Source organism: Anser anser (genome assembly GCF_964211835.1).
Source record: "Anser anser genome assembly, chromosome: 1".
NCBI classification, from domain to species: domain Eukaryota; kingdom Metazoa; phylum Chordata; class Aves; order Anseriformes; family Anatidae; genus Anser; species Anser anser.
This window is the reverse complement of record NC_139720.1, coordinates 44,602,783-44,617,070: the sequence shown is the minus strand read 5'-3', so window position 1 is coordinate 44,617,070 and position 14,288 is coordinate 44,602,783. Positions and strand designations below refer to the sequence as shown.

At 40.6% G+C, this 14,288-nt stretch overlaps 1 long non-coding RNA gene across 1 annotated transcript; it reads right to left on the bottom strand.

The window, feature by feature from the left end:
- Window positions 1–3,484: 3,484 nt before the first annotated feature.
- On the bottom strand, window positions 3,485–13,253 carry LOC310892723. The gene is made up of 5 exons (XR_014578329.1): window positions 13,199–13,253; window positions 12,566–12,648; window positions 11,808–11,888; window positions 5,421–5,536; window positions 3,485–4,837 (listed from the first exon to the last, which is right to left on the bottom strand). It is a non-coding gene; the product is annotated as an uncharacterized lncRNA (long non-coding RNA).
- Window positions 13,254–14,288: the final 1,035 nt, after the last annotated feature.

Here is a 14,288-nt window from a genome sequence, read left to right as displayed (position 1 = left end):
TGGCATAAAGTCAGCAGCAGTTTTGAGTCTTCATCACATACTAGCAAATGTGTCCCTGTGGTTTGTGATGGAGTGAAGATTCTTGCTGCCCATCTTTTTTCCTAAGATTTTCACAGGACTGCAAGTAACGTTTGTAAGGGAGAGTCCAAGTTAAGCAAGGGTCAGGTCTTGTCAGAGTTTGGATTAGAGTGGGATGGTATAAGCAGTCATTTCACCCACTTTGGTAGAACCAGGTGTTAAAACCTGCCTCCAGACATGCCTGCATCCTCAGCCAGGAGCAGCACCAGCTGTGCTCAGCTCAGCCAGCAGCCCTCCCCCTCTCAGATCAGGCTCAAGCCCCAAAGTCTCTGCCCTACTTCCAGAACTGATGGATATTATCCTGGCAGCACAAGATAGCAGTTCTCCATGGGAAAAACATGTGGGAGTAGGAGGGACATTCTCTTGGGAATCCAGCCTTTCCTGGTGCTAGCAGTTGTCTTCTTCCTGGATGAAATAAAAAGCCAAGGTCCTTCCTGTTAATAGTCATTAAAGAACTTTTTTTTTTTTTTCCCTTGTACCATTTCAGTATTTTGATCAAGTTCCAGCTTGGTTTAATTACATACTTTCTATCTGAATTCCTGCCCAAGCTTCATTTAGAGAAATTATTCATTTCCCATCTTCAACATTATTATTATTGTGCTTATTTGCACGATGTGCTTAGCATTCATTGTATGCATCTTCAGTGCTCTGATGGGCTCATCAGAGTGGTGCCGGTGGGATGGAACAGAAGAGCACTCCTCATCTGCCATCCTGAAAAATCAGCCTTCCTCCCCATTACATACAAGCAATTTTGCACTGCTGCAGATTAAGGAACATTCACCGGTCACACTTGAGGCATCACAAAAATATTACCAATTCCTCACGACATGCCTGAATGCTGAGCAGCAACGTTATTTAGAAACAATATCTTTATCTAACTGCATATAACAAGTCAAAAGGAAAAGTGTTCATTTTAGACAACTACATTTTTCATGACACACTTTTGCCCTGGGAACCCTTTTCATATTTCCTTGCAAGGGTAAAAAGGTTTAAAGACTCTTCATCTCACATGACAATCTTGTGTGAGCCTTGTGCAGTGTGTGGTTTTCTGTCACATGGCAATGGATGCATAGAGAGACTTCCAGTTTATGAAATGTAGCTGTCTTGAAAGCGACATTTTCCTCACCCCAGTGATTTTTTTCTACCCAGCTGTTTTTGCCAGCTTTTGGGCTGCACTTCTCCGTATATCTCCATAGCCCTCTGGGTTCTACCATACAGGATCAGAAATGAGCATTTTTTCCTTCTTCCCACCTCAGCCAGGAACTTCATTTGAAAAACCCTGGAGAGTGGCAGAGAGACCACCATGGCAGCCATTTGCTGTCTCACTGACAGAAGGGCAGGAGCAGGACAGCCAGGATGGAGCAGTGCATTTCCTCACACATGCACACACACCGCTGTGATCATTCCCAGCACGTGAGGTCAGGCAAGCATTATGTAAAATTACAATGAATATAAAAAGGCTAATCTAATACCAACTGCATTAAATACTTATGTTGGGTAATAATATCCCCAGGACAAGAAAGAGCCTTGCATAAATGTCAGAAATGGAGTAAACACCCAGACAGCTTATATTAATACATCATCTGCACTCCTGCTCTTGGGGTTTGTTTGCTTTTTGATGTGGATCAGGATCTGACTCCAAATACAGGGCATTAAAATCAAAGCAGCAGCAGCAGCAGTAGCCAGCCTGAGAGCCCTGTGTGAGACAGCTCCATCTGGATCTAATCACAGATAGACACGAGCAGTGATGGAGCAGAAGACACATTGCTACTTGGTTGGAATGCAGCTTCCTACCTAATGCAGAGGTAAAACTCCAAATGGTTTCTGTGGCTCAGCCTCAGTCTGAAGAGCAAATACATTCCGGTGAGGTGACACCTGATCCTCTGCTTTTCATGCACACTCCTTCCTGCACTACCCGTTACTGCAATCTCTTTTGAGAAAGCAGAAAGCCCCTTAGAGGCAGGAACTTTCAGTGTCTGTAATATCAAGCCACGTTACCAGCACCTTTACAGCCTTGCCTTGGGTTAGACACATGCTTATTCTACAGAGAACTGGAGATGACTTAAGATATTACTGTTCTCCAGATGCACGTCACCCTCCATCTCTTCACTCTTGTGAGGTAGGATCCTCACTCCCACCACCAAGAGGACAGAAAATGCAAGTGTTCCTCATGCACCTTTGTTCAGAGTCCATTGCCTGAGCTTAAACTGCAGGGAAAGGTGATGACATTGTGCTATAGCATCCTTCCCATCCCACCAGCTCAGCTGGGGAGGCAGAAGTTTCCAGAGCTGGAGGAAATAGAGCAGCTGGGGCTAGGGCATCTTAAACTGCCTTAATGAGACCCAAAGAGCAAGCCGGTCCACATCCTTAAACATCCTCTAAACTTAATCAAGATTTGCCTTCTACTGTACACATGTAAATATGTTTATGCCCCAACCCAGCATTCAAATCCACTTTCCTCATGGCTCACAAGTAAGGATCTCCCCGGTTATACAACCCAGAGTAGTCAAACGCAGCACAACTCTTGTGCTACCCAATAGCTTTGCGAGTATTGTGGAGGCTATAGTCAGGTAATTACCCAGGAGTCTGAGATTTAATTTTTTAAGCATATTCCTAGCTTTCAACACAATGCAGTGAGCTTATAAGCAGACAATGAATGTTCCAAGAGCAGACAGCAGATAAAAAGAAGAAAAAATGCATTGCTTTAGGTTGTTGTTGGTGGTGGTTTAATCTTGTAATTTTAAAAATTTTAAAGGCAGTATTGTCTGCTTTTTTTTTCGGGGGGGGTGGGGGGCTTGGCACTCAATTTCTGTATGTTTGGGTTGGCAGCATTATTTCCAATAAGCAAACATTCTGCCATACTAAATATGCCTGTGTTCAGGGACAAGCTTGCTACAGGTAACTTTACACAACATACTTGTGGTAGTCACAAGCTCATGCTGGCACACAATATACCTCATAGACATACCCGTGATTCCCTGAGGTAAAAAGTCCTTGTTTCACTCGCTTTGCTTGCTACAGCTGACACTACCCCATTTCTCAGTACAGTTTGAGAACTGACTTGTCTGAGGTTTGCTCTGATACGCTTGGCATTACAGTGTCCCTCTCCCCCAAGCCAGGTGCTACTAGGACCATCACTTTCCCATCCCTCATGACTTAAGGATTGTAGGAAGCTGAGTCAAATACATTTTAAAATAAAAATTACACTTTGTCTTTACAGTAGAATCTTTCCTCTATCAAAAGGCTGTTAAGACTGAAAAACCTACCTTTTTTTTCTTTCCTGTTAATTCTCACTACAGTTACCTTTAGTTTGCCAGAGCTATGACTCTGCCCATACCCTGCTTAACTTTCTAGTGGGCACCCTATGTACAAGCAGTGAATGCTCCCCTAACTGGTGGCAGTTCCCTCCTCCTTGTGTAGCTACACCTTTGCCAGCATGGAGGTATTCCACGTGGAAATGAGGGAAATTTTGCATAACAGCATGACAGGGCTATGTCAGCAGGACTTTGCAGCCCAGACATAACGTCACTCAGTGCTCTTGTGTTGAAATTCCAGCTTGGCCCGGGGATGTTTAGACTACGTACCTTTCTTTTTTTAATGTAACGTATTTGTTTTGTTCAGTTCAAGGTAGCACTCCAGTAAAACTGGATTTATCAAGCATTCTTGTGTCTCTCTCTCGCTCTCTTTTTTTTTTTTTTTTAACTTGAAACCTACATTTCTATCCCATGCAAAGGGCAGTCATGCTTTGCTAAGGCTGTGGTAACATGTTAGTCAAAACTAAGGGGACTCCCAGTGGTAATGGGGTACAGGGATGTGGATAAAATGCTGCTGCAGAGAGGTTCTGTTCACATAGCTTGTTGCTAACACTGCATGCACTTGCTCAGTATAAAAGCAGAGAGATAGAAAGTCAATAATGCAGCCAGGTGGGAAAGGAAAAACAAGTTTGATTTGGAAATTCTGCAGAGATACAAGCAAAGATCAGCTGAGGACCTGAATTGGAGCTTCAGTGAGGAGCCATCCTAAAATAAAAGGAAGTAAGAGAGAGCACCTGGGAGCTGCCATTTGAAAGAAGAAGCAATCAGAAAAGGGATAAAAAACTACCAGGGTTGTCTCTAGAGCTTCCTAGAAAGCTCATCCATTTTATTAAATAAGAGGATCCCATGAAACAAAAACAGTGTTGGCTCTACAAGCTGCTTCACCTCATTTTTTTTTTTCTTCTCCATGCTCTCTTCCAAACAAGCCAAACAAGAAAAAATGTTTCGTTTCTGAAGAGCCCTTAATCAAAACAACTATTGCCCTGTTCCCAAAGCTTGGTGATACAGAAGCCCCAGGGCCACTGAGATCTGGTCAGTAAGAAGTGCTCACATACGCAGGGGCAGCAGCATACAGCCAGATGCCAGCACAGGATCACAGAAAGGCACAGGACTCAGCAGCAGGTTGCAGGACAACAGGACAGTCAGGGCTGCAGCGGTGCATTTGAAGAATCAGGGCGGGAGACATCTGTTGAGCACTGCTTTAGTTTGTACAAATGCAAATGTTAACCATAGCCTTTGAAGTATTACCCTAACGCCCATCGCAATCTTTGAAAACACCATCTTTTGTCCAAATGCATGACTTTGCAAGTGGCCCATTTATTTCCCCAACAGGCTTCAGCTTCTCTGAAGTTTTGTTTTTCAGGTGCCTTTATAAACACACACCTTCTTTTCACCACTGCTCTCTTCCCATTCCATAATAAATTTGTGTGGCAGCAGGATTTCATCTGTGAAGAACAGAAAAGGAATTTCAAATAAAACACATCTTTAAAACACTTCTTAGATCCAATTGCCAAGCCTCTGGCAACCAGCATAGTTGTCTAGGGCTCTGATATTATTCCATAAATTACCTAGCCAACAGCACCACAAGTAGAAAAAGTCCAAGAAAAAAATAGTAATAAAAAAGAATGTGAAAACAAAAAGTTGTCTTTCTCCATTCCTAAAATGCCAGAGTAGCAATGTTACAGAAGGAAATTACAGTGGATTTTTTTTATTTTTTTTAAGGGGGCAGATGTGAAATTGTGTTACAGATCCAAATATTTCTGGGTGATCAAGTCTGTTCCCAACCAGATCATTATTCTATAACACATAACTTGTGAGCTGTATTGGACGTCACAAACCAGTTCTCATAAAAAGGTCATCCTCCATGAAAAAAATGTACCTCATTTAAAATGTATTGTAAGAATGAGAAGGAAAACAGCAGAAATCCAGATGAAAACTTGTATTTTCTTATTATTAATTTTGATATTTTGAATGGATTTTAAAAAGCATTTCTGGAAATAGCTGGACTGGCATAATTGTCTTACATACCAAATGCAGTTGCCAAGACAGGGACTTTAATCACACCAGCTTGTTTCAATCTGTCCAGGAGTTAGTATTTAGAAACAAGGACAAAGTTCAGTTTCCTCTGGCTGAGAAGATTAGAGCTGTTGAGAAATGTTATATTCCATTCAAGTCAACATCTAACCATATTCATTTTCAAAATACATCAAAACACAGACAAAACTAGGTTGTAATTAAAACAAACAGAAAAATCAGTAGGGTTCAATTTAAATAAAGTATGTCTGTAATTTCAAAATGTTACCTTCAGATTTCAGTTTTACATGTTCACTGACTAAAAAACAATTATAATTGTAAGCCAAAATCTGAAATAACCATTTTGTAAAGCTTCTGGAAAACCAAAGCCTTTTCAAAATCACTTTTTTCTATTAATTCATTCAGATATGAGAAATTGATATCATCCAGTGACAAACTTTCTGATTTAAAAAAATAAATAAATAAATAAAACTCAGAAATCTCCACACATTGTTTTAATTTGGAATCAACATTTTGAATCACCGACTGAAATTTAAGCTAAGACCCTATCTGACAGAAATCTCAAATCAACCATTGCGTGGGAAGAGAAAAGGGGTTCTTGACTTCCACAAACTCAGAATGAAGGAGTTTGTTGTCTTTACTCCCATCACCACTTCCAGCCATAGAAGACACTTTTTAAGAGTTCAAGAAGCATCTAGTACTACTGGACAAATTTGTTGTTGTCATTCCTTTGACTTCTGTTTCTCAGTGTTAATTTTTAATTTGAATTACAGCAGTTCAATACAACCTGTTTCTGTGACCTAGTTGATGAAGTTATTAAAAACATAAAAGACTGCACGTAGTCACGGTCGAGGAAAATGCAGTGATGTGTTGAAGGAGCTTATTTACACAAAAATTGAGAGACTTTAGGGGAAAAAAAATAATAACTTCAGGTGTTTGTAGAGGGGGTATTTTACTTTATAGAACCTGACCATATCTCCCAGGAATTTTTTTTTTTAAAGTAGCAATATCAAAACAAAACAAAAGATGGCAGCATTGGTAAAGCATCTCACCACTCAGCCCTGTTCCGTTTTCTGTGCAGCACTAGATCTGTTCAATACATTGCTTCCATGTTGCTAAAAGTCCAACCTCAAAAATGTTCTGATTAAACATTCCCTGAATTGCTGTCATTTTGTCGATTTTGCTTATATGTGGACTGGAAAGAAAAAAAAAAAAAAAAGAGGTATTGGAAAAGAAGGAATAACTACTGTTCTTACTGGAACATCAGCCAGTCCTCAAATAATGGAATTGTCAGGCACATTTCTGCTATGTGTATAATTATGATTAGTAATTATTTGTCTTACGGCAGACCCCGAGCGTTCCAGTCAGAACTACATCTAATTGTAGTGTTGCTGCAAAAGCATATATTAAAAGGCAATCCCTGCCACAGAAATTTACAATGTAGATTAGGACGCAGAATGAAAACTCACTAAATCACTGAAAGGAATGGCAAGAGTACAAAGACAATAGAGAAAAATCATGCTGCATATGATAGTCCACCCTCACACATGCATCTTGTAGCAGTATGAAGATGAATGGTAAAAAATAATAATAATAAAGAAAAATTAAAAAAAAAAGAACAATCACATTTTATCTAAAGATATCTCTAATTAGAGTCTGTCACCTCAGTATGTCCAATTTTTTTTTAAAATCTACCCATCTGAGTCTTATTCAGATATAGGAAAATGGTTGCACAGTACAAGCTAGAGTGTTTGATTTCAGTAGTACTTCAGCCCACCACAAATGTAAACATTTGGTTGGGCTGTGCTCTAGATGGTCTGAAGTTCAACCTGAAAGGTGAACAATGACTGCAAAGCACTTAAGACACATGAGAGTCTGGAAGAAAATCAAGCACATTTTCACAACTTTCACCCACTACAGGAATGCGTGTACTTTTGAGGTGACTGTCCACCACGGGGTCCACTGTCAAATATTATTGTCAAGACCATTTTGTGGTATGCAATGTATTCATTACAGGTGTTAGAAGTTTTGTTAAAGAAATAGCTTTGAGGGCATTACAGTCATCCAACTAACTCTATGGACACACAAGCTAGGTATATTGTCTTTGACTCCATCACTTAAGTGTAACATAACCACCCAGTCACAGGGCTGGGAAGTCTATTGGGACAAGTGAGTTGTACCCATACATCCACAAGCACCAGGAAGGGGAACCAGTGATCCTACTGCAGTGGATGTCCAGGCATGTATCCCCACAGGGCTGGAGGGAGACATCAGAGGACCAGGAGCCCAGTCTAGGGGCAAAGTAGTGCTCTCCCTCTGCACCTCTCAGGCTGAGACTTCATCAGACACCTCAGCCAGTGTAAGAGCTGCCTCCAAAAGGGGAGCTCCACTCCTTCCCACTCTTCCATACCTATCTATATGGTCTAACCCCTACAGCATCCAACTAGCCCTTTGGTCAATCAGTGTATCTTGCTCAGGTGCAGAAAACAAACCTGACAGAACAGCAACAATGGTTTTCTGCTGTTTTTTTGAGTGTTCAGATCACTAAAAGTCATGCAAGAATACAGGGATAGAGGCACATATAGAAGCAGAGGAAAGGAAAGCAGGACTGCCCCTCTCAATAGCCACAAGCTGTTAGATCAACTCAACTATCTTATGAATCATCACCCACAATTAATATCTGAAGACTAGCAACAAGATATTTTCAAGTAACATCATCGTATGTGACTCTGTATGCTAGTGATAATGATGTAAACCTTAGCAGAACTACCAATCGACTTAGATTCATAGTCTCACAGTAGACTTAAAACATTGTGGTTCTAAAGTGCATTCCAAATGTTTCTATCCTTCTTTGCACTTCAGAAATGCCACAGACTGCTTTTCTTTTGTATGAAATGCATTGTCATCTACTCATGCTACTGTGTTTTAATGGAAAGATTAGTTTGATTTTATCAATACCATCTAACCACATCAAATCATCTTATAACAAATCGCCTAACTACATGAAACTACATCAAAGTATTCACCAAGGGGAAGTCGTGCTCGACCAACCTCGTTGCCTTCTATGATGGCATCACCAGCTGGGTAGATGGGGGGAGAGCAGTGGATGTCATCTACCTTGACTTTAGCAAGGCTTTCGATACTGTCTTCCATGACATCCTGATAGCAAAGCTGAGAAAGTGTGGGATAGAGGAGTGGACAGTAAGGTGGGTTGAGAACTGGCTGACTGGCTGAGCTCAGAGGGTGGTGATCGGCGGCGCAGAGTCCAGCTGGAGACCTGTGACTAGCGGTGTTCCCCAGGGGTCGGTGCTGGGTCCGGTCTTGTTCAACATCTTCATCGACAACCTTGATGAGGGAATAGTGTCTGCCCTCAGCAAGTACGCCGATGACACAAAGCTGGGAGGAGTGGCTGACACGCCAGAAGGCTGTGCTGCCATTCAGCGAGATCTGGACTGGCTGGAGAGATGGGCAGGAAGAAACCAAATGAGGTTTAATAAGAGCAAGTGTAGAGTCCTGCACCTGGGAAGGAACAACCGGACATATCAGTACAGGCTGGGGGACGACCTGCTGGAGAGGAGCTCTGAGGAGAAGGACCTGGGGGTCCTGGTGGATGACAGGTTGACCATGAGCCAGCAGTGTGCCCTCATGGCCAAGAGTGCCAATGGGATCCTGGGGTGCATTAAAAGGAGCGTGGCCAGCAGGTCAAGGGAGGTGATCCTCCCCCTCTACTCTGCCCTGGTCAGGCCTCACCTGGAGTACTGTGTCCAGTTCTGGGCTCCCTGGTACAAAAAAGACAGGGATCTCCTGGAAAGAGTCCAGTGGAGGGCCACAAAGATGATACGGGGCCTGGAGCATCTTCCCTATGAAGAAAGGCTGAGAGACCTGGGTCTGTTCAGCCTGGAGAAAAGAAAACTGAGAGGGGATCTCATCAATGTGTATAAATATCTGAGGTGTGGGAGACAGAGGGATTTGGCCAACCTCTTTTCAGTTGTTTGTGGGGACAGGACAGGGGGTAACGACCACAAGATAGAGTACAGGAAGATCCGCACCAACATGAGAAAGAACTTCTTCACAGTGAGGGTGACAGAGCACTGGAACAGGCTGCTCAGGGAGGTTGTGGAGTCTCCTTCTCTGGAGATATTCAAGGCCCGTCTGGACGCCTACCTGGGCAGCCTGCTCTAAGGAGCCTGCTTTGGCAGGGGGGTTGGACCCGATGATCTTTTGAGGTCCCTTCCAACCCCTACAATTCTGTGATTCTGTGAAAGTAATCTCACAAAGTAAGATTATGTTCTGTATTCCACATAGTCGTGTATACCCTCCTTTCAGAAGCAAGGTTCATACATTCACCCTCAGAAAGAAATCTCAGAGATTCATCAAGAGGAAGAAAGGAAGCCACCTTTGAGAGGTTCCTCAGTGCAGACCTTAAATGAAGCAAACAGAACAAATGTAGTCAGCGTCAACTTTTCGACACTGTATTTTCCACAACTTCAGCAAAAAGAAAGCTAACAGCTGAAAGTTCACATTTGATATCACATTCCACAGAAGAAAAATATTCAAGCCAGCAGCAGACAAATTTAACAACAAACTTTACATCTATGCTGTTCTGAGTATGCCTTTGTGTTTCATTTAGTGTACAGTTTCCTCATCTTCGATTAAAAAATTAGGTTTGTTGGTTTTAAAATGACTTGCTTGACAAATCCTAAGGGTGATTGTCTAAATGGTGGGGCTAAGAAATGTCTTTCCAAATTCTATTTGGATTTCAGTTTTCTATCATCTGTAAAATACTAACCCCGCACTTATCTGATTGCAATAGTTAAAATTGCAAGCTACTTAGATGGAACATGCCGCAATCTCTGGAAGAAAGATTGCTAGGCTTATGCAAAGTCTCTTGAAATTCTGAAACCCATTTGTCTTGTGTGTCTAGATCTTTTAGATTACCTGTTTTCTCCATCTGAGATGCAAACTTTGTTAATAACAAAACAACCAGTGCTGGGTTCATTTCAGACTACGACATTGTCCTAATTCCAAGGCACTCTGCATATTTTACAGCGGTACTCTTGGCACCTGAGAACTTTCTTGATGCAATTATGAATAAAGATCACAAGAATGTATGCTACATTGGCCTGACTTTTATTCATCAATGGCGTTAAAGATGTTTCAACCCACAAACCTGATAACCCAGAACCCATCCAATGTTGGACTGATTCCAGAATAATGAAGGAACTGTTGACTATATTTTCTCCCATATTTCTGTTCTCCTGGAAGTACACACAACTTTTAAATAATAAAAAGGCTTTTGACAGTGTGGAGTGGCCACATAGTCAAAATTCTGAAGGAAAGTTTCTTGAAGAGCTTATTTTAACTGTCTGAGCTAATTTGCAGAGAAGTTCTAATGTTTGTGAACTTCAGACAGATGATAAGAATCTCTTTATTAAAAAAAAAAAAAGAGTACAGATTTCTCTCTCTCTCTCTCTCTCTATATATATATATATATATATGACGAGTATCAGTACTTGCTCTAAAAATACCTGCTTTTATTCACATAGTAACAAAGAGAAAACATTAGCCTTTATGTAAACATTCTCTCGCATGTGGGCAGTGGAGAGGCACTCTGCCCTAATGCTGATGAAAACACAGATTTTCTCCTGTTAAAACAAAAATATAACTTGTGAGGAGTGTTACTGTTGAATCAAAACAAAAAAAAAAAGGTTTTATTCTTGCTTCTTTCAGAATATTCTTTATTGGTTTTAAGAGGCTTCAAATTGAAATGAATACTGGCATTCCTCAAAAATGGTGAAAGATAACTAACCTTTCAGCTATTTGAGAGCTTAATTTTCTAAAAATTCATGCTGAATGCTGTTTATTTCTTAGAGTTGTATTTTTGGTATGAATAACAATTTATGTCATTCTGAAATATTATTTTCCTTCTACTACTGGGGAAAACTAATAAAATATCTTTCTTAAACTGTAAAAGTAAATATAGTGTTGCCTAATGTGAGTGCCTCGTTAATATTTAATGATACTTTAAAATAATTAGGTAATTACATTTGAACCCATTAACTATTTAAAAGTTAGAAAATGCCAGACTTTTGCTCATATGCACATATAACACTGTCCTTCATAGACTAGTATTATTATAGCTATTCAAACTTCAAATGTTTGTTAGTCACGTGTTAAATAAATTATAATATGCTCTTTATGATGTTAAAAATTAAACACTAAGTAATAGCTAACAAAACATTTTCTTAAAAAGAAATAAATTATAGTAACTTTATCTTTTTATGTTTTATTTTTACAAAGATCATTTATTTGTCCATATGAATAAGTTTTGCAGCTATGGAAAGATAAGAATCTGCTTCACAGTAATTGAGACATACTTACACAATGGTGTTTTGTTTGTTTTTTTTTTCCCTAGTGAAACGCCCTTTGAACTCAGAAAAACGGTCAAAGATATGCTGAAAGCTGTAAATCAAACAAAGATTAAATTAACTTGAAGTAGTACAAAATATTATCTATCAGAAAAATCAGTCATAGAAACAATGTCTCTAAAGACATCCATTGGAATTTTTAATCCAAGAGTGAGTATTTTGAAACTTTAAACAGAAACTACTAAATTTGGTTAAAAAAAAAAAAAAAAAAAAAAAGAGGGCAGTTCCACAGTCTACTGAAGCAGGAGGACAGAGGTATGTCATTTTCACATCTAGCCTTAAAGTGTATTACATTAAGCATAATTATCAAAATTATGTATTTTATTTTCTTGATTTAATAATTTCACAAGTACTTATGTAGAAAAGAGTGTGTTTTTTCCTTTCACTTGTTGCCCCACTGCTATATTTTAGCAGTACAGTCTTAGGAATAGAGGGATATATAACATCATTTGGCAGTCTTCTTCAAAAGCTTACTCCTGCCTCAGAACATCCTAGTCCCACTACACAGACAGGAGAAAATATATCCAAAATTGCCAAAAGCCTGTACAGCTTCTTCATTTGTAATTCAGGAACAGAAATTAATTGTGAAGCTAACATAAAAATTCTCAGAAGCACATATGGCATTTCCTTTTCACACAGGCAGATGATGCTTCAGCCTTCAAAGTCCTCTGGCAATTATTTCTGTAATTATTCAAATAAGTAATGCTTAACCTTAAGAAGTATTTTCAGAAGGGCACGGTTCAGCTCAGGTGACTTGGGCTAACCAAAACTGCATTAGCTGGAGAGGATAGAGCCTGAAAAACACACTTGCTGTGATGCTTCCAAAAAGGATAATGAGGGCATAGGAGATGCTTGCAGGCTCAGCAATTTGTGCTATAAATAACACCCAGCTCTTCCCTGCCCTCAGCAAATTAACCTCCTTTGGCTTGTTAGGCTAGTTAGATTACAGCTGCTGGCCGTAAGAGACCTCTGCATTGTTAAATAAAGTTCCTTTATGTTACAGGGATGTAATCTCTACTCACTATGTTATGCTGTATCTAACTAGGTTTTATTTGGTTGTGGTTTTTTTTTTTCCTATCCCCACTTGTCTCCTACCACTTAGTTGTTAGTCCAGTGAATGGCTGTTGGTCCAATCCTGACTACAGATCTCTCAGCAACAACTTACTTCTTTCTCCATCTAAATCTCTTCATTTTGATTAAAATCAAAACCAGAATACAAAATTATTGTATCACATCCCTTCCCCCCAAAAAAATACAAGACTGTCTTCAAAATTGTATAACACTTCTAAACTTGCACCCTTTTCAGTAAACTTTCTCATTCTGAGTTTTTGGGAGGGAACCTACCCCCACATCAAATCTTAAATTTGCACACAAAAATGCTGACTTCCTCCTGGCTGTTCTCCTTTTTAAGAGAATTAGAGAACTTCTGTTCTACTCTTCTTCCTAAAGTCCCTTCCTGCTTCTCTTCCCTTCTCCTTGCCATCCTACTGTTCTCTTCCACTCATTTTTTTTTCTTTAATTTACCACCTAATTTCCTGTCACATGTTCCCCCAGTTCTGCTGCTATACTTCTCTCACCTGTACTTTCATTCATTACCCTCATCAACAGCCTGGGCCCTGCATGCTTGTTTTCATGCCACATCTCGCAGACCAGACTTTTCCTATGCCTGGAGTCTCCATCCCCATTATCTGCTCAACCTGTGGCACAGGTGACTCCCACAGACAACCCGCAGACAAACCTCTAACTCAAGTTCAGCCAGTGAACAGTCTGGGCTCTGGGTATAAGACTTGGGGGCAGATGTCACAACAGCTCTGTTTCCCTTGGTCAGACACACAGAGACTGGTGCCCTAGGAGGCTTCAGTGAAAACCTAGGCCAAGAAAAACAGAAGCAAAAGGATGGTAACAGCTGTATTGCTTCAGGGAGTGCTTTAACACTGAGATCAACCAGAAGGCAGCTTGCTCCACCATCCACCCTTTGAAAGGAACCCAGGAGGACTGAAAATAACCAAATTTAACCCCTCCTTCCTCTCACAACCAAAGCTTTGACTGCAGAGCTCAGCTGCTGCAGGCTGCAATTGAAAGCAGCATCCAATGCCACCAAGGTGCTGACCCTTCCCCTGCCTGCTGTCTGGGTAAGAGTTTCCCTGGTCTGCAGGACTCCAGTGAGGCAGGTCAAGAGAGAGCTTGCAGCATAGCTCTACTGAACCAAGAAAGAGCCTGCAGGTGAGAGAGGACAATGGCCACTCTTAACGTGTATCCATGGATGTGAATCACAAGGAGGAAATGTGGGGAAGAAGGAAATGCTACCATGTTCCTTAATATGGGCCTTACACAGCTAGGGTGCGCAGCTGAACCCAAGAGCTGGGAAGCATTCCTAAGATTTCAGAGTTAGAAAGAGCTAAAAATATCATGTTTTCAGGGCAACAAGATCATA